The following is a 21,600-nucleotide window of genomic DNA, read 5'->3' on the forward strand; positions in this document are numbered from 1 at the left end:
GTATGCATTAAATTTTTCTTATGTTTGCTTATATTTTCTGATACTCCATGAGTTGGTTTTCTCATAAGAGGGAAATTGAACATAAAAGTATAAAATATCAATCACTTATGTTTTTATAACATATTTTTAGACATTTGTGTTTCAAACTGTGGCCCTATTTGGGCTATATAGTTTTTTGAAGTAATCCTTTATTATTATACATTGAGATTGCTCCAACTTTTTGCTACTGCAAGATCCTAAGGGAAAAATCATAGACTTTAAATTCAAAAAGCAAGTATTAAAAATTTTAAAGCAAAAGCAGAAAAATCAGAAAAAAACAGATGTATAAAAAGGCTGCAAAACTGCCTAGCAGTACACCAAAAAAAAAGCATTTTCAAAAAAAAATTACTAACTGATAATGCTTATTTTCAAACCAAATTACTGTGTTGACCAGCTTGCTCTTGGCCAATTTGTGTGATCCCTTTGCATTGTGGGACCTGGAAACCTAACTTAACACTTCAGTTCAATAGAGTAATACAGTATACATCAGGGCATACATACCACTATTTAAAATTTTTAACAATGTAACTGTATTAGTCAAGACTCTTTTGGTTGCAAGTGACAGAAAACCAACTCTAGCTTAGGCAGAAGAAGGAAACCAGAAGTGCAGGGATGTACCTAGGCTTGAGGTTCAAATGCAACCAGGAAGTCAAATGCCACCAGAACACCATTCTTGGTACAGGACTTCACTGTATTTCATTGGAGACTAGTCTCTTCCTGATGGCAGGGCATGGGCACCTGTAGCAGCCCAGACACCATCTTACTATCTCCGCCACCAAGAAGAGCCAGCACTCTTTCAGAGTCTGAAAAGACATCAGTGACGGGCTGTGATGGGCCCTTCTCAGCACTGGTGTCTTCTTAAATTAATTTTGCAGGTCAGGGAGCACAGTTCTGTGTTGTCTGCCAGGCTCCCATTGGCTCCCATCACCTGTGGCCAGCCCCCAGGATTAGCCAGCTACAGGAACTCCCAGCAGCTGGGAGAAAGGAGCCCAGGGGGCACAGAGGAAGCAGGGGGAAGCACTTCCCAGAAGCTGAGTCCAGCAGATAAAAGTATGCGTCCTCCCCAGTTTTCCAAATGGAGATTCCTTAACAACTTAACACCAGGGACCCTGGCAGACAAGCCATCCTCTTCCGCATACCTTTTGCCCATTGCTTCCCCTTCCACAAAAAAACCTTGCTAATATCCACGTAGAACCCACCATGTGCAAAGGACTGGAAAAAAATAAATGAAACTGTTAACAGTCTGATACTCTTTGACTTGTATACTTATGCATTCTTTATATTAATCTTCCCAGACCTGACTTGGATTTTGTTCACATTTGAATAATTATATTTTACCCATTTTCTAACTTTGATTTTTTTTTTGATTTGTCAAGCAGAGAAACCTTGGACTCAGGGTTTTTTTCCCTTCATGTCTTAGAGTGCTGGCCTTTAATGCTTCATTAAGGATTACTGGAGTTGCTTTTGTTATACCTTGTATAGGTATAACCTTCCTTTTTTTTTTCCTTAAAAAAGAGACTTGCTTTCTCTTCCCATCTTCATTCTTTTGATCCTCACTGACATATGCTGTTATCCCATTATTTCAATGTAAATAATTGCTGTCAAATATTTTAAACTTTTATATGTCAGTTTAGACAAGATGCTTGCTACAATTGTTTAGACTTACTTCAGTATGATCGATTGGTCTCAGCTTCTTATAAATTCTTATCTACCATCCTTGTGTTCCTACTTCAGAGTCATTGTTTCCTTCATGTAGAACACACCTTGGAGTAACATTTTTCAGAGAGAATATACACATTTGCATTATTAATGTTTTCCTTTCAAAGTTTTGCAAATGTTGTGTTATATTCTAGGCAGCTTTTCCCATAGTATGTTCTGGGGAAAACAAACTGTAAAAGGTGCTTCAGGTAAAAGGATTCTGTGGCCATCTAAGTATGAAAATGTTCCATACAACTGGAAATGTACTAGGTAAAGTAGCACAGGAAAGGCCATGAGACATCCTGAGGTGATGAAGATGCGTCAGCTTTACTTCCAGTGCATCCAAGCTAATTGACCATAGTAGTGTTAAGAAAAAGCAAATGATCAATAATATGGTAGTAATTAACATTTGTTGAGCACTTACTATGAGCTAGGCACCCTTCTAGGACTTATTCTGTGTATATCAACTCATCATCATCATCACAGCAGCTCTATATGGTTGATAGAAATTTTCAACCCATTTTAACAGATGTGAAAACTGAGGCACAAATAGCTTGAGAAAATAAGCTAGAAAATGGCAAATTCAAACCCACACAGTCATCTTCACATTACTCACAACCTTAAGAGTTGGCAGGTAAGAGCACAATGGAGGCAACTTCTATACCTTTCCCAAGTCTGAAACACGTAACAAAACATCTAATTCACCAGAAAGGAAAGGAAACTTTCCACCAGTCTCTGTAACAGAATTTGCCACCAATTTACAGCAAAGGCACTTTGGGGGGTAATCTGCTTACTGTGGGCTCAAGTGCTCCAACTCTGCTGTTGGCCAATGTCCAAGACCCATCACTGAATACTCATCACCTCATCAATTCAGCCTCCTCGACTGACGGGCAAAACAACGTCCAAATATTCATTGCACATCTGTGCTGGGCAGATTACACATTAGCAATTCAAATCTGGCCAGTGTACCGGCAGTTCCACAAATGCGTCTGTTTGGGTGAGATGCCTTGTTGTCTGGGATGGATAATAAGGCAACTCGGTCTAATCTTGAAGAACAATCAGCCCATCTTGCGAAGGTGACTGGCTGTGTGTGTTCTTGCCCTGGCAGCATCGGAACAATGGCCCCATAATGCACTCGACTCAGCTGGCAATGAAGTCCCATCCTGATTAGTAGCCGTGGCTGGTGTCAATCATCGGAGGGTGCACCATTGTCCTCAGGGCCCCAACACAGTTTATTTACAGGAAAACAAAGGCTTTAGGGGGCTATGGCTGCTTCCCAGAGATTGCAAAATAGATTGAGCTGTCAAGCACACAAAGTAGATGAAGATTAATGAGTTGTGCTGACAATAAATATGAAGAGATGACCATGAATATGCTAATGGGCATTATCCATATACTCTGTAATTGCTACCAAAATTAAAAGGTGGCACGAAGAAGATGGGTCACGAGGTGACAGGGAGATAATCTTGGATGCTTGAGACGCTCACCCCAGATAAGACCCTCTACAGGTTTCCGTTCCCCGATTAAACCAACCCAAATTATCATTGTTCTCAAGCTGTCTGAATAGACATTGTTTAAACAGGGATGTAATGGGTGGAGTGAGAGGGGGAAGCTGGAAAAGTTACTTTAGGAAAGGTGAAATTAGAATAAGAAAGGTGCTTATCAAAAGCAGGAAATGCTCAGCTGTCAGGCACCCTCCATGTCCCCAGGGACAGAACTGGTGAGGGAGGCCACTTCAAACTGCATCCTTACCCCAGAGCCACAGGGATTATTATAAGAATGTTACTTAGATCACCTTTCAGGGAAGAGTGGGTGATTTTTCAAAGTATTACAATACTCTGGTGATATTTTGTAAATAAACATAGTAGAGAAATTTGAAGAACATAATGTTTAAAGACAAATGAAATTTTGTTTCTACGAATGAGTTGATTTTGGAAAACCCATGTCCTTAGAACTGTGGCGTGGCTGTGGCGTGACTGGCCCCCACACCCCTGCAGCCAGTCCTCATCTTCCAGTTGTCGCGATGGCCTCTGTTCCTGTCCACCCCCTTTCCTCCTTTCCATCCTCCTGTCTGCAGATGGTAGTTGTTACCACAATAACATACTGAAGTAATGCTTTCAGAGGCCATGAACATTAGAAAGAGAACATTTTCCTTGTTTCATAGTTTTGAAATAGGGCAGAGAAATGGGACAAGGGTCATGCCATTGTAAAAATCTATTTAGCCTATGAAAAAGGCTCAGTTTATGCTTTAACTTAATCTATATGCTGATCTTCCAGCTCCTTCATCAATTAAGTAACTTTGTAGCCAGGACAGGAGGTAGACCTCCCAGGTGTAAATGAACCTATGTGTATAAAGAAGGCCGAGATCTGGACCAACACAGTCACCTAAATAACCCTATTCTTAAAACAAAACTTCAAAGGAATTATGAATCACCTGTAGACATCATGCCTTATGCTGACCACTACCCAAAAGGCCCTATAAAACCCCAAACCCTAAACTCTTAAGTGCACCTCCCCTCTGAGGTCGCCTGCACTCCCGTCTGACTAGGTACTGTCCTACATCACATAAACTTTGTTGTTGCATAAATCCATTGCACTTGTCTCTGAACACTCTTCCATGAGAAAGACAAGAACTCTCCAGCCTCTATCTCTGGTGGTAAATGTCTGTCACATTGCTATTTCATTCAGCTTTCTAGTCTTAACACAATCCTTTTCTCTCTCCCCGTTTCATTTCAGATCAGTAGGGAAATGGAAGTTCTCAGAACATAATCTCACTCCATCCAGTGCTCTGCAACCACCCCAAATCCTGGGGTGGTGGGGGCTTAGTTCCCATGCCATGCAGATAAAAGCAGACACTGGACACCAGAGGATGCCAGGAGACCCTGGCTTTAGGAGTTGGCAAGGAATTTGCCTTACTTGTCAAGCAGGACTTCAACGAACTTCCCTTTCCTCCCTACGTTCTCCCTTTCTCTCTGTTGCCTGCATCACTGTTGACATTCATTTCTACTCTTACTTTAATGAGTTCTTTCCTTTCCTACACTCAACTGACCTGTTCAAGAATTCTGTAAGGTTGAAGGCACTGGGGGGAGGGGGGAGCACATCCGACACTGATGACGTGCCAAAGTCCCCAGCTGCTGCCCCCTACCAACCTGAAAAATGTGCCTTGGGCTAGCCAATCCTCGTGCCGCTATAAATCTAAGCTCTGCCTCTCCCTACCTTCTTTAAAAACTCACTGCAGGTCTACTTACGCACGACTTTCCCAGCCTCCATTTCTGTAGACTGAGAAACCTCACCAGGGAATTGCATTCAAATAAACTACCTGGCCCTTTGTTGCCTCTCTTCGCCTGCTTATTTTGGCTAGAATTTATCTTACAAATTCTTTCTCGATCAGAGTCAAGAACCCTCCCCCATCTGGTTAGGTTTCACCTAGTGCACAGGAAGGGACCTCCCCAGACACAGCTGCCTGATAATAGTTTCTTTATGAAACTTTATTCCCTACCTATCCATTAGAGAACCTGGAACCCTGGCCCTTGTCCTCCAGAGGTCTATGGAGCATCACCCCTGATTGTAAGAACTCACTTTGCTCCTTCAGGATAGAGACCAAACCTGTATTCCTTAGTCTACACCAGATAAAGGGCTATCAGGATGAAACCAGGGCTTCAGGGACAGGAAAGAAAAGTAAAAAAGAAGAAGGGAGGACAGGAGAAAAGAAGGGGTCTGGAGACTGAGGCTGACTCTACATGAACTGAAATGTGACAAACAGGGGAAAAGAGGAATTTTGCACAGAAAGATGAGAGCCAAAGGTGCTGCCCTAAGTAACTGTGGAAATTAGCAGTATCTGTAAAACTAAAGGCAAGAAGAATGGCATATTGTTTCCCATGGAGCTGAAGGCTAACAAAGCTGAAGCCACTGTACATGTACTGAAACTGAACAATTAAGTAAAGGGAAGGCAGGTGGTGGGAGCCAGGTGGTCTCTCACTGTTGGAGTGAGGTTTAAAGGTAAGAAGGGGATAAGCTTAGAATGATCCATGCAGTAATAAGTTAGAGTTAGAGATATCAATATTAATTTATGGTTAGCTTAATACAGTCACAGATAGACAAATTTATCGGCTTGTGTACATGCACAGGCCACTTTACACACATGTATTTCCTTGCCTTCTCAGACCAGAGGGCTAAAAATGGCAACAGTTCTTCAGTCAGAAACAGACATAGCACCCAGGTTTTGGTTTCCAGTCCTCTTCTCCAGCAAAAGGGACCAAGGCTCCTTAGAAATATGGTTCATCCTAGGATGGTGCAGAAAATATATAAGATGTGCCTTGAGCATCTTACAATGCCAAGAAGTGAAAAAGGACTAAAAATTAAATTCAAAACCCACTTTTCTGAAAGGGTATGTCAATGGGTCACAGGAGCAACAAGATAAATAAAGTAGTACTGGATTATAACCCAAAACAGAAAAGAAAGATCTGTGAGTCCATACTGGTATGAGTAAATGATTAAATAAATTAATTAATGGGGAGAACAGACAAATTTCCCACACAGAAGAATTCCAAACAGTGTATATAGATACCCCACCCTCCAGCAGGTGGAGCATCACTCCCTGCCCATTCATTTGGGAGCTGTACAGTCACTTCCTCCCAGAGAGGGCAGTGTGCAAAGGGGTAAACAAACAACTTGACAGTGGAGAAATCTGAAAAACACAACCTCCGCCAGCTGACCAAGGCCAACATCAACAGTGATAAATTATGTTGGTAGGATGTACTCTTGATATAATGTGATGAGAATGACAATTTGCTTCTCTATTCTTCCTCTCCCAAACTCATAGCCCCAAGCTACCCATGAGAGAGGCACGAGACAAATCCCAATAGAAAGTTCTATGAAACACCTGACCAGTACTCCTCAAAACTGATCATCAAAAACAAGGAGAGTCTGAGACACTGTCACAGCCAAGAAGAGCCTAAGGAGACATGAGGACTAAATGTATCCTGGATGGGATCCTGGAACAGAAAGAGGATATTGGGTAAAAACAAGAAATTTGAGTAACATTTGACTTTAGTTAGTAAGAATGTGTCAGTGGTGGTTTACGAACTGTGACAACTGTGCCATACTAACATAAGGTGTTAGTGATTGAGAAACCTGAGTGTGAAGTACATGAGAACTCTCTGCACTGTGTTTGCAATTTTTCTGTATGTCTAAAACTATTCTAAAATAAAAAGGTTATTTATGAAAAAAGGAAGTTAGTGGCATCTTTTGTGTTTCATAGTAAGCTAGTAGTAAGACTATTATTCTTTTCAGTAATAGATAGTGCCTGCATGCCCTTCCAGATGTCATGCCCGCATCAGCCAGAGGTCTTTGTTGCACGCAACAGAAATCTACTCTGAGTAATGTACACAGACAAGGAATCTGTTGTAGGACATCAAGTAGCACACAGAGTATATGAGAGAGCCCTGGAGACCAGACAGCTGGGACAGTTGGAAACCATCCGGCAGAACCCCAGTGGAGAGCACCTGGCTGCCGCCATGGAGACACATGGCACTTACACCGCAGAGTGCATTGCCAGCTCTCTGATGTTACATTCAGATGTCGCTGCCAGATCTGCCACCTTGGGAAGCTGCTGCTGCTGTGAACACCTTGCCAGAATGGCTTCTTCAGGATTCCTCCTCTGCTTCATCAGCTGGCAGTTCAAATCAATGTGTCTGATTGGCTAAGCCAGGGATGGTCTTGGTTGGTGCAAAGGAGATGGGGTACTGAGTATCCGGCAGTTTCAACTTCCACAGCGGAAGGATGCAAAGAAAAGACTTCAGCAAGAAACTAAGGGCTGAGCTCAGGTTTTTCTGAGTTGTGATAAACTGGCATTTCCTTCCACCTGATCTACAGGAGAAGTGGAGAGCTGAAGGAACTCAGTAGAGTGGGGGAAATGGTCAGCAGTGGAGGAAAATTAGTATCTAGCATGTGGGTGATCCAGATAGCCATCCACACTGTGCTGGGCCTCACTGAGATGGAACCAAAATATTTGTAAAATCACTGGACAGGTGTTAAGGGCTGAGCTGTGTGCCCCCAAATCTATATGCTGACACCCTAAGCCACACTGTGGCTACATTTAGAGATAGGGCCTTGCAGGAGGTACTTAACATTAAATGAAGCCATAACAAGTGGGGTCCTAATCTAATAGGACGGGTGTCCTCGTAAGTCCAGGAAGAGACACCAGAGAGCTCTCTCTCTCTCTGAATGCACATAGAGGAAAGGCCGTGTGGGGACACGGCGAAAAGGCGGACATCCACAAGCCACGCAGAGCGGTCTCACCAGAAACCAACCCTGACAGCCCCTTAACCTTGGACTCCCAGCCTCCAGAACGGTAAGAAAACAAACATTTGTTGTTTAAGCCCCCAGTCTGTGGTAGCTTGCCGCGGCAGCCAGAGGTGTTCAGGCGGAGCTGCTCTGTGGACGCAGTGTTTTCATTGTCAGTAAGCTCGGGGCATGGATTCTGTGGAATGCTGTGAGTGCCAATCCTCGTCGTTCAGAAACCACCTACATTGGGCCAGGGTGCATTTCTTACTTAGGTGCCAGAGCCGCTCACTCCAGGGGCTGCTGTGCACAGCAGGGCTGCAGGGGGAGAGGGCAGAATTTCAGCTCTTAAGGAGACAACTCAGATTTTGAGTTTCTCCTCTACCACTTTCTAGGTGGTGACACTGGGCGAGGTGCATCTCCCAGCTTTAGCTCTTGATGCTCTGCTCCATCTGCTCTCGCTCGCCAGCTCAGTGGGGCCCTTACCATCCTGTACTGGGATCATCTGTGTGTCCTCCTGGTTCCTCTCTGGACCCCCAGTGCTCAGTCCAGGGCTGGCATACAGGAAGCAGCCGGAGATCTTTGAATAGAGGTGCGCATGAGGACGGTGCAGTTATGCGCATTATCGAGGGCCCTCAGCCAATAAGAAATGCTTATTGAACAACTTCCGTGAAGTTAACTGAAACAGATAAATATTCAAATTCTTCTCTGCAACTATCAGTAGTGTGACCCTTGGGCAAGTACTGACTATGCCGAGTCCCAGTTTTGCTTTTGTAGAAGTGGGACGGATAATGAGGCAGATGGCTCACTGGACGTTCCCAACCCTTCTCCCTTCTCCCCACTGCAGAGCTAAACAAACTCAATACTCAGTTTCCCCGCCTGCTTCCTGCCTTTGAACGCAGACGGGCCACCCAGTAGCCATGTTGCAATCATGAAGGAATACACGAGGGACGGGTGGCAGAGCAGAAGGCCAGAGCCCTCGGTGCCACCATCAGACAGCCGCACCAGAGCAGCAGCCCCTCCTACAGACTTACGGCTGCAAGAAGGCTACACGGCCTCCTGGTGGCTCCACGGCTGGGTGGGTTGTAGCTGCACACAGCCTAAAGCATCATCACCAGTAAACTTGCCTCCCAGTGTTGCCGTGAGGACTGAAGAGAATCATCCGAGTGCCTGGGGTGCAGTGAGCTCTCAGCAGGTGGGGGACACTGTTATGGTGACAGCCCGGTCCTCAGGGAGCTCAGTGTGGGTGATCAGAGAGGAGGCAGAGGTGGAAGGGGAGAGGGAGTGCCAAGGGGGTACGATGGGGAGGTGGCCAGGGGAGGATCGGAGGGGGAGTGAGAAGGGAGGAGGAGAGAGTCGGAGAGAAGACAGAGGAAAGGAGGAAGAAGGGCAGGGGAGGGTCCCCTCTAGTAAGTGAAGCAGAAAGATAAAATAATCATGATGAAAGAAGAACTCAAGGAGTCCAAATTGAGTGCAAGGAAATAAAGATGAGTAATATTCCCCATGCAGTCACTATAATGCTCTATTGAGTTTCTGTAAACATTTAACAATATAGTACACGGGAAAGAGCCCAGGGCATGGCAGACATTTAATAAATATTGCCTAACTGAATGGTGTCAGTTTGAAACTGGCCACAGCAGAAGGTCCTCTTGCCTTGGTGGAAATTAGATGGCCCATGAGATGAGAGCCTGAGCACTTCCTGGGTACAGCTGTGAAGGGGAGGCAAACGGCCAGGTTTCCTTACAGGCATTTGTTGTTGCTTAATAAGAAGATGCTGGGCAAACCCCATGGAACCCGCTAACTTTGTTTCAAACAGGAGTGTGCAATGCAAGCAAATGCTATTCAGGGAACAGAAATGCCATTGGCTACACTGATCAAAGGTCAGTTTTACTCCGGGTAATTAAAAACAACAACAAAGTCAGAGTATATTAAAAATCAAAAGAGCTAAAAAAGAATCCATCTTACAGATATTTGAATATAGACATGTATTCCTTCATGATTGCAGCGTGGCTACTGGGTGCCCCGTCTGCGTCTTACAGATATTTGAATATAGATCTTAGTAATAATAGTATATGGTGACACATGAATATATTCTTATTCTTGGATTTGTGCTGAAATGATAGGGATGCTTTCAAACAGTTTTGTAAAAAAAAAACCTAAAAAGAAATAGCAAAAGAAAGTAAATGTGGGAAAATGTTAAAGTAGATCATAAGTTTTTTAAAGCTGGTGACCTTGATTTATTCATTTTCATGTTTCTCTTCATCCACTCACCACTTCTCACCCAAATCCATTCTCCAGTCTGCCTGGCACATGGTGGACACTATGCTTGGTGAATTAAAATTATAAATATGAATCTCTTTGCTTGCTAACATTTACATAACTAAGTAAAGACACAGCTTCAAGCCATTTGCAAAGAAATATCCACAACTAATTACTCTCTTAAATAACCATAATTGGCTTAGAATCACAATTTAACATCGCATTTTCCCGCCAGAGTCTAGTATCAAGACTGTCCCAGGACATCTCAATCTGCCTCCCTGCTCCTCTCAGAAGGCCAGCCTCTCTGCGTCCAACCCACATTTTCCCAGGGCTGTGTTCCTGCTGCCCCCACTCGGAGTCCCTTTCACGGGAAGACCACAGGAGCAAGCCATGAGGGCAAAAGCAATCAGATCGAAGACGGTACACATATTGTACATTTCTTAAAAAGACTTAAAAGAACTGACAATGGAAAATATTTGTAACTAGCTCAGAAAAAATTAAAGTGATGAAAATATTATCCAAGAAGCAACGAAGTCTAATTCATTACCTGAGAATAAATTAGACTTTTTCAAAACTCTAAACATTACCAGATTCTTTAATTGTTTGAATTCATCTCTTACTGCATTTTCTTACCCCAAAGGAAATGTTATCCATTATGGAAGACTCAGAAAATGAGGACAACAAAAATAAAGCCATCCTCACTGAGATGATAGTCATGTTGCTGAAGGTCCTTTTGTGTAATAATAATATTGTTAATAATAATAATAATAGATATTACCATTAAGTGGGAGCTTACCAGGCCCATTTGGGTCCTCACAACAATATGAGATTTACAATGAAGAAATTAAGGCTTAGAGAGGAGAGGATAAGTCACTTGCACAGGATCACACAGCTCAGCTACCAAATACAGAAACAGAATCAGATCCCAGGACCCATTCTTCTCCAGAGCCTGACTTGTAACCACAGCTCTCTACTATCTTCCATAAATATCTACATTTTCTTTACAGAACAATAGTTCTGTTGCCCGGCCCTCTCTCACTGGGTCATTATATTGCTTCTGGCTTGTGTTCAGCTCCTATTGCTGCTGTAACAAATCACCACAAACTTAGTGGCTTAAAACCACATGGATTTATCACCGCTATGCTCTCGTACAGTAGGGCCCCTTGTGCAGGAGTCTTCTGGCAGTGGCTGGTCCTGTCTGGTCTGGGGGATCCGGCTGATAACTGAAGACCTCCCATAACCCGGATGTGCAGAGCCCACACCTCATAGCTTCCCTGTGCTGACCTCTGTATAAACACCAAAGAGTCCTCCCAGAGGCGTCTCACCCTCCACCAGGCATGTGGGGATCCCTGGGTCTCCATCCAAGAGTCAGACACATATCCAGAGCACTATCTCAGCCCATTTCTCTAGCTCTCTTGCCTGCCAGGAGCTGCACCACCACTTCCATGCCAAACATGGACTTCTCTGAGAGGCTTAGAACATCAGCCCCAGTAGTTTTTAATTGCTCCAAAATAGCCGGTGGTTTCTTCTACACACACATGTCCTCTCTGGGGTTCAGCCCCAAGGTGTATCAGTCAGCTATTGCCACACTAATGCTGCACAACCAACCACCTCAAAACTTGGTGCCATCCAACAATAAGCATCTGTTTTTCTCACTGACAGATCTGTGTTGTGGCTGTGGCAGCCCTGCCCCAAGCCACGGAGCAGCTGGAGTTGCTCAAGGACTGCGTTAGATAGACTGGCTCCATGGACTCCATATACTCCTCAGGATGGCAGCTGCCACAGACACATTCTTCTTGTGGAAAATAGAAGAATTACTAGAGAACAAAAAAGGCCTTCACTCTTGCAGTCACATCCCACTGGTCTAAACAAGCCCTCTGGCCAAGTCCAAGACCAGCAAGGTAGGAAAACAGGTTCTAGCACTGTGCTGGCTGCAAGGTCACAAGACAGGCAGAGAGTGACATGCAGGGTTCATAAGAAAGTTGGAGGAGGGAGAAACCACCTCTTCCAAGGAGCCTTTGAGAAGGCTTCAGAGGTGACATGACTTTTATGCTGTTTTTAAAAATCAGCAGTCATTGGCCAAATGGCTCCAGAGGAGGGACGTTCTGGGCAGAAGTTGTAGGTTAAGGGACCAAGCAATGGAGAATGTGTACAGAGTCACAAAAGCCAGGTTTGATGGGAAATGAGCCTGGATAGGGAGGCAGAGTCAAATCACAGAGGACTGTACAGACCACCTAAGGATTTGGAGGGTCAGACTTAGTTTTAGGTGCCAAGGGGAGTCTGTGATGGGTGTTGAACAAGTGAGAGCTCCGGCCAGTTCCACACAGGCTGACAAGCGGGAAGGCAAATGTGGTTTTCCTCTCACTCCCAAAGCCGTGCTCTTCCCCTGGGGCCCCCACCTACCTTCAGTCATTGAGCATCACCACTAGTGAAAGAAGAAGGTGAAGAAGGCCTCTTTTCTATGATCCCAGAGAAAGGAACAGCTCTGTATCACGTGACCTTCTTGAATGGCTGTGAAGCATTGATATAAATTCCTAGTCTTTATCATATTTATTTTAGTAGGTGACTAGGAATGTTTGAATAGCATACAAATTTATGGCCAGAAAATATTAGCTCCTAAACACTGCCAGCCTGCCCCGCAAATCACCTCTTTAAATTCACACTGTTTTCCCATTCCATCATTTGCAGTCAGAGTTTTCATCACAGACAGATTTTTACAGGTCAGCTCTAGACTAGGAATTTATTTGTGCCCATAAACAAAACCCCGATATTAATTGCAAACTATTTCTGATTCTTGGTTAATGCTCTTAAACATCTTGTGTCCCAGGGGACTCTTTGCCCTGTCATATGAAGATGATGTTCCAAGATTTATATTTCTCCAAAGAAGCAAGTAGAACATAAAACCTAATGTATTCCGTGGTTTGGAATGATAATTTGAAAAAGAGGTGAGGGAATATTTCACTGGGATCATTACAATATCCATGTAAGTTGTTAATATACTACTTACTACTTTCCTTTAAATATTCATCCGGCTCCTGTTTCTGGAATGGCTCCCTTGCCCCCAGTATGGGCTCTGGGTGGGTCACGTACTGGGGATGGGGGACTAGGGAGGATGAAGCTGTGGACAGCACCTTGGCTTGGGGTAGGAAGGTTGCAGATGGAGACAAAAGGAAAGAAGCTGTCAGAGACAAAATGCCCCTTTGTGGGCAGCGTGCTGGAGACCAAGAGGGGAGAGGGCTTTGGCAAGAAGGGAGGACGTCGAGGTCCAGGGCCGACACTGCATGTGGTCACAGGATGTCTGGCCCCAGAGAGTCAGCCCACAGGGGCAGAAGCATCTGGGCTGAGGCATGTGCTTGCTTGCTGAGCGGAATCAGGATCAGGGACTCTTAGTCCCAGGATGGGCTCTGTGTGGACTTCTGGGACAGGGTGGGGAGGGGACAGCGGTCAGCGAACACCCAGTCCAACCTACCCGGCCCACAGGTGAGGAAGTCAGGGCCCAAAGGAAGGGGGGCATGTCCCCGGGCTCCCTGTGCATCGAGGATACCCTTCACCTCTCCCCTAAACGCCCACCTCAGCAATCTCCCTCTCTCTGCCGCCACCTCCCATGTCAAAACAGCCCGAGGACCGCAGGCCAGGCGGTGCTGGAGCAGCAGGGCTGGGGGCGCGGAGAGCTGCCACCTCCTGCCCACTGGGTCCCACCGTGGCTGCCAGACAGGGACCAGAGCTCTCGCCCTGTGGGCTGCCACCAGCCCCTGCCGGCGGCCCCACCTCCCTCCTGCCCTGGAGGTCTCAGGTGTAGGGACACTGTGCTCTGCCGTCGGCCTCAGAGCGGGCGCCCTCTGCAGCAGGAGGGCAGCTCCTCTCCAGCGTGCTCGGGGCCTCGCTCCCCAGCGCCCTCTCCGCGACAGGAAGGACACTGGCAATAAACACCAGTAGAAGGGGCTTGGATCGAAACCTCTCGTCTTCAGACATCATGTCTTTTCAGGCTCCTTCACTTCCTCCTTCTCGTTTGCACCTCACGACGGCCGGTGAGGCAGCGGCGGCAGGCCGTGCGCCCCATTTCACGGAGGGGGCACTAAGGCTGCGGCGGACAGCCTCTGGGGGTCGGGGGATAGGGGCCTTGACTCCCCGGATCACGTATCCTCGTACCTAAGGAGCGATGCTGAAACTAGGCCGCTCTCTAGGATGGGAAAACGCCGCTGTACAGGCTTTTAAAGTCATGGCGGGAGAAGCCCCCGTCATCCTTCCTTAAAAAAGTCACCTTTCACGACTTCCCAGATCTCCCAGGCGCTGCCCCGAGGTCACCACGGGACTGTCCTATGCGTAGACGACCATCGCCCTCTGGTGGCCAAAGGGCAAAATGCTCTATTGTGGCAACTCAAGAGAACAAAGACCCGTCAGTCTCGCTGCCTCCTCTCCCTGGCCGAATGAAAAGTGGTGGCGACAGACAGTTTTTATCCTGGGGGCCCCTGGCCTTCGCTGCTCTGGCGCAGCTGACTGACGAGATGTACATCAGCTCAGGAGAGAGCTCCTGGGTGCCTGGCCGAGGGACTGAGTCTGAGGTGAGAATTTGGCTTTGTCCGGTGCTCTGGCACCCTGTCTGCCGTGCTCCGGTGCTCCTGGGGCCAGGCGTGCGGGCTGGCTCCCCCTCAGGACTCACCACAGCCCAGCCCCAGCTGTTGCTGAGACCTGACTTCACGGCCCAGCTCCCCACCCCTCCTGAAGCAGGTGACAGCTGTGGCCCCAGCCTGGGGCCCACACCTCTGATCCGCCTCTGCCACAGGTGCGAGTGGGGCCTGTGGCTGATGTCTGCTCAGTTTTATGCTTCTGAAGGCAGGGACTCATCTCGTTCGGCTCCTGGAGTAAGGCCAGGCCCAGCCGGGGGCAAGCGAGTGAGTTTGTTGAATGAGGGAAAACTTTGGCCCAGCCTTGTCTCCCAGGCCTACTGAGCTCTCTGCAGAAAGGCGGGCTTTGTAGGTGCGGTACCTGTTGGTGCTTTGCTATAGGTTCGAAGATGAGGACACAGAAAGAATTTCTGTCTGGACTGAACTTCTGACCTGCAGTTTTGTCCCTTCACTCACGTGTGCTGCCTCCGCTCTCCAAGGAGTCCTAGGCGGTGACTGTGAGGCATGTCTCCCCTGAGACAAGCCTCTGGGAGGATTGATTCTCGGGGAGCTATCTTGGTGCCTCTATCTTCCATTTATACAAGAGGAGCAAATAATACTGACCGACAATTTTCAAGCATTCCATATGACAACTGATGAGAACACATGGGCACCCTGGTAAGTCCCTCTGATAATTTCTGGGATCTGAGCCCTGGGTGGGCATTTCCAAGCAAATCGGTCACTCAATCCTTCCTACCATAATGAAAGATAGTGGCCCAGAGTGTGGGCACTGGAGCCAGACTGCCGAATTTGAGTTCTTGTTGTGACACCAGCCAGCTTGGCACCTTACACTTGCTGCCTAATTACTCTGTGCCTCAGCCCATCTAGAAAAGGGATGAGGATTGGACAGCTTTCACATCATAGGAGTATGGTCAGCATTAAATGAACACATATAAAGGGATTAGAACAGAGACTGGCACTTAGGAAATGCTCAGAAAAGTGAGCTCTTACTGCAATATCATGTAGAAGCTGCTTGTCATGAGGTTGGCTCAGTCTGGAATGGTGTATCTCAAAGATGGAGCTGAGCTGACTTTCACATTTTAAAAAATTGATCTTTCTAATGCACACACTTAGTATAAACCTCTTCACCCTGTGGCCAACATGCCTTTGGAGTGAGAGGAAAAACACAGTATGCCTAAGGGCATTTGTTCCTCTAATGTTTATTGAATGAATGAATGAATGAATTGATTAATTAATAGGTTCTTTTTTTCCTGCATGGAATTGTACTACATGCATGGATTTGTGAATGGGGAAGCAATAAGCTACCTCAGAAATGGTGGGTGTGATCACCAACCTATGACTGTGGCAAACAGAAGTCAGGGGCAGATATGGGAACCAGACAGCTGAGAAATTTGAGGACTTTCATGCTAACCCAGGACCCTTTAATACTTTCATTAATGACTTGAAGGATGGAATCGAGACCCAGCTAATCAGATCTCTGCATGATACAAAGCTGGAAGGGATCTTAGCTACTTTGGAGGACAAGATTAAAATACAATCCAAGTTTGACGAATTACAGAGATAGACCTAAATCAATAAAGAGAGCAGCAATAAAGATAAATGCAAGCTGCTTTGAGCAGAGCTGAGAAAATTATCCAGATACCAAATAGTGAAGAGAAAAATGAGTTTTGAGGTGGGCCAGGAGGAGCTACCTGAACGTAAATGCATCAAGGCAAAGCATTTGTAAAGCGAAGCCACAGCTCTGTCATCTGGTCGATCTCAAACTTGAATACAAGCATTGGCAAAATGCAGACTTCCAGGCTGTGAGCCCAAGATTGTGATTCAGTGGGCATGCCTAGCGGGTAAGGAGGCAGCCTCTGGCAGTACCACTATTTCCCAAATGCTGCTCTGACTCCTCAACTTCCCTGGGTCTGAACTTTCCCCTGACACTTAAAGAAAGGATGGAAATGAATTTGCTTGAGGCTTTCTATTGCCTGTTAACAGTGTACCGTGTACCCCAGATTGAGGGGGGGCGGAAAATGCTTTCCCTTCTTTGTTCATGGCCTTCCTTGACAATGTTTTGTGCCAAAAACTGCCAGTCGCCTCCCTATGGTCCATTCTCTTGGCTCTTTTAGTAAAAAATTCCTGTATTGTTGAATGTAGCCATGTGCCCCACAATAGAACCTCACTTCTCAATCTCCTTTATAGATGAGGTCATCGGTCAGATGTATGCCGAAGTCATCAGAGGAATTGCTGGGGACTTACTTTAAAAGTAGCCTACACATTTGGAAGACACCCTTTTTACTCTTGCCAGCCTCCTTCTTCCTGCCTGGAATACAGATGTAATAGGCATGCTGGCAGCCATCTTGGGCCCTAAGGTGACCTTGCAGAGGGAACCAATTCAGTAAGTAAAGATGGGAGAGCAGAAAGAAGATTTTGATGGCATTGTGAAGCCAGCAAAGCACCCCAGCACTGCCTGAGAATATAAATGCACCCTTATTTTGTTTAAGCCATTGTTTTTTCAGGCCTCTGTTTCCAGCATTTAAGAGCAATTTTGAACTAGAGAGCAGAAGCAGCCAAGCCTTTTTGTCATTTTCCACAGATCTCAGCCACCCTGGGCTACCATCCTGACCATGTCCCTACATGTCTTTGCTGTCCCTATGCACGCGTATGTGTGTGCATGTGTGTGTGTGTGTGTGTGTGTGTGTTGCCCCATCTTCAGAGAAGGCAGTTGAGTTGAACCCATGCCTCTGTCTTTGACTGCCTCTATCTTTTCTCCTTCATTGGAATTAACTACAGAATAGAATTAACTCTAGAGTGAACTTTTGGAATTTCTGTCCTTAGAACATTCTTTATCTAAAGTTAGGTAAACTACATTCCTGTCTGAAACCAGTGAGCAGCTCCTGAGAAGTGGGTTGAATGAAAACTCCATCTAAAGAATTCCCTTTGTATCACCCAAGAGATTTGCTTTAAAAAGAAAGAAAAATCATGCAGTTGCAAAGGAAAACAAGAAATGAACATACTTAAGAGCCAGGAGGATATGTACAATTCCCCCCAGTGGGGGATCAGAGGGCAGAGGGGTCCCCTCTGCAGCCTACATCTCTCTCCCGCTTAGCCGCCTCCCAGCTCCAGGCCGGTGGAGCTTCTGGCCTAGGTTCACTGCTCTCTGCAAGGGTTCCCACCTGAGCGTGGCCTGCTGCTGTTCCGGCGCCTGCCAATGGAGAAGGGAGCTCCCTGGGAGTGCCCTTCTGCTTCTGGCCCCATGGCCTCAAAAGCAACACAACTCATCTTTGAACTTCCCCTTTCCTCTTCTTTGACTGGCAAGTTCATTTGCAAGAAATTTCTTCCAGGTTCAGACCTAGTGAGGCCGTGGCATTTTCTGAGATTCAAATGGGAGATTCCCCTGGGAGAAGGACTGGCGCCCACATACTGCCTATTCACTGAGTGGCACATATTCACCATTCATCCCCACTTTGGCCCTTCTCACCATCCTCCTGTTCCCTGAACCAGCCTCACTAACTTTGCCACAAGGCTTCACACTGTGACCCCAAATGCACATAACACGAACTCTCACAAAGCGTCTATTTTCTCCCGATTATACAGGTGGCATGTTAGTGCCTTAAACAAGGCAGGAGCCCTGAGTCATGCCTTCTACATCCCCACTGCCCTTGGTGATTGAATGAATGAATGAATGAATGAATGCTGAAGACATGTTGAGGAAATTACATATTTACAAATACATCCAAACTGTGTTACTCCCACTGGGAAGTTTAAGGTGAAGCAAGTTTTCACTCAAGGCTAATTAGACTCTTACTCTTTGACCCTGGAAACACCATGGACCTATTCATGCCTGAATAGCTCCCAGATGATATCCTCTCCTTGTAAATGAAACTGTTCCCCCTAAAAGCTTCCTGCAATAGAAGAGGTAGGTGTCTGTAAAATGTCAAGTCATTTTTTCAGTATACTCACTGGGTTGCTTCTCGGCTGCCATGTGCTTCATCTTGCGCATCCTTTGGCCAAATAAACCGGTCAGTGCTCAATTCTCCAATTGACTGGATGGCTCCGGGAACAAACCCTCAAATCTGATTACAGGAAAATTCATTACTTTAAGTCCTCCCTCAGGGTTCAGAGCTCATAAAAGAAACCTCCAGAGGCCCCAGCTTAGGGGAAGACAGGCCCCTGTGCTGCAAAGCTACAGATTGGCAATAATTAACCTGAACTAATTATGATCAAGCCCCGGGTCAGTCTTCCCAGATCAAGGCTGTTTCCTGACAAGCTTTCAGAGCAAGAACTTTTCACTCAAACACAATAATACGCACTCAGCAGATCTTATAAAAGACCATGACCCAAATAGGATCCTCTAGCAGGCAAAGATGGAGACGGTTGGTTAGGACCCAGAGCCACAATGGGGCACACGTGCAAGGCTTTGCCTGGAACCTGCTTATAAGATTCTTAAGAACTTCCAAACAGAGACTGCCACAAATATCAACATGTAAAGACAAACAGCAAGCTAGGAAAAACACATACATTTTATTTAATATTAAAAGATGACATGGAAAAAAAAATACTCCAAAAAATATAGTATATTATAAAACAAGATGATTCACCACAGAAAACAGTCAACACAATCAATAGGTTTTTTTTTAATGTTCAATCTCACTTGAGTAGTAACTCAAAAAATCAAACAGGGAAAGAAGTTTTTGTCTTTTAAGATTGGTAAAATTTTGGGTGGCGAATTGGGTGGGAGTAAATCATGCAACATTTGGAAGACAATTTGAAAATAAAGAACAAAAGTCTTAAAATATGCATATTCTTTAATCTTTTGATTTAAGAACTTTGTACTTTGGGCTGAGGTTCTCAAGCAGGGGCAATCTTGCCAGCGGGGGGACACTGGCAATCTGCAGATGTGGTCAGGATGTTGGGGGGTAGGGGGTGCTACTGGCATCTAGTAAGTAGAGGCCAAGGATCCTGCTAACAGGACAGCCCCCCAGAATAAGAATTATTAGTCCAACATGTCAATAGTGTCACTATTGAGAAACCCTATCTTAGGAAAGAAACTGAGGTAAACAGAGATATATGTCCAAGGATATTCAATGCAGCATTGTATAAAAGCCTAAAAAATTAAAAACAGTGCACATCGATAGGGGACTAGTTAAATAAATCATACTCTGCATACACTAAAATGCCATAAAGTCACTAAAAATTAAATAAATCTGTGTTTATTGACATGAAAATACATTCATATAATGCTAAATGAGAATATCTGACTTCAGAATCATTTGCTGATATGATAATTAATACTTTTTTGCTAGTATATATGTATAGAAAAAAATCTGAATGCTTTTACCCTCCACATCACATATTTGACTGTGGTTTTCTAGGTGGAAACACCATGGGTGATTTTCATTGTTTATTTTAGCTTATCATAGTTTACTATTTTTCTTCAAACAGCATGGCTGATGGGGATGTTGTGATGTATTGCTTAAGACCAAGGACCTCAGAGGCAGACACTGTGAGTTCTGGCTGGGTCCTTTCCCAGCAATATGAAAAGAGGAACGATCTGGTACCAGTGGGCCTACATTCCCAGATGCCACCAAGCTGCTGGGCTGTCCCTGAGACAGATTCACCCCAGTCCCCATCAAGTCACCTCCAGACCCCGAATTCCATGGCGGGCTGCCCAAAGCAGGAGACTGAGCAGGGGAAACACGAGGAAGTGGAGAGCTCCAGACTCCTGGGTAAATCTGACAGTGCGGACACCCAGCTGTGCAGAACTGGGGCAGCTTGTTTACAGAGCAGGAAGGTAGAGGTATTAACAGCTAGCTAGCATAAGGAAACTTTCTGGACATAAGAAACAGAGGTGGTGAGGCCAAATGAGAGGTCACCCCAAATAGTCATTGTGCAGGAAGCAGCCTTCCTCTGAAGCACCTGAAGAGAAAAGTGAGTTTGCATGGCAAAAACGAACATCTCTCCCCAAACCAAATCAAACCAAACAAAAATCAGTTCTTATTGCCATTGGCTTAGGGGCAATAAAGGCTAAACTAACTCATGAGCAATATACCTCCTGTCATCTTTAAAAAATTCATTGCACCGAAGACCCAGTGGTGAAGCCATCAGAGTTACTTCCCCCGCTTTGCGGAGACCTCAGTCTGCTGGGAGCACCAGAAGCTTGTCAGCTAATTCCACGAACTGCAGATGCAATATGGTGGGCGAGGACTTGGGCTTAGGAGTGGATAACCCCAGGCTCTAGCTCCTGCTCCTCCACATAACCTCTCAGGGGCTCTGATTATCTGCCAAACGGGGCAGTAAAACAGCACCTAACCCATAGGGTTGCTGTGGCGTTCACCAAAAGTGAGCATGTAAGTCACTAAGCGTGGTGTCTGGCACAAGCGTGGTGTTCACTAGGTGTTTGTTGTTAGTATTATTAATACAACTGACCTCAGTATCAGCAGCAGTAGTAAATATGGTGAAATTATAAGAGTTTATAACAGGGCAGGGTCGTGAGGGGTCTCATTTTGACGGTGAGTCACAGAAGGTCTAGGGAAGAGCTAGAGGTAACAAGAACATAAGTCTCCAGAAATTTGCAGAAATCTTGGGAATGACTTGGATTCCGCCATGTGTGGCACTGGCCTTCTAGCTGAGCTTAGCTGGCCCTGAGGGCCAGGAGACCCTGCTGACATCTGAGCCTGTGATAAAGCACAGGCCCCCCCGGCCCCCCCAG

General features: G+C 45.7%; 1 long non-coding RNA gene across 1 annotated transcript; it reads left to right on the forward strand.

Moving 5' to 3' along the window:
• Positions 1-14,694: 14,694 nt before the first annotated feature.
• LOC140847281 (uncharacterized) lies at positions 14,695-21,600 on the forward strand. The gene is made up of 3 exons (XR_012127121.1): positions 14,695-14,840; positions 15,285-15,560; positions 17,091-21,600. It is a non-coding gene; the product is annotated as an uncharacterized lncRNA (long non-coding RNA).

This window comes from Manis javanica, chromosome 2 (genome assembly GCF_040802235.1).
Source record: "Manis javanica isolate MJ-LG chromosome 2, MJ_LKY, whole genome shotgun sequence".
Classification (NCBI taxonomy): Eukaryota; Metazoa; Chordata; class Mammalia; order Pholidota; family Manidae; genus Manis; species Manis javanica.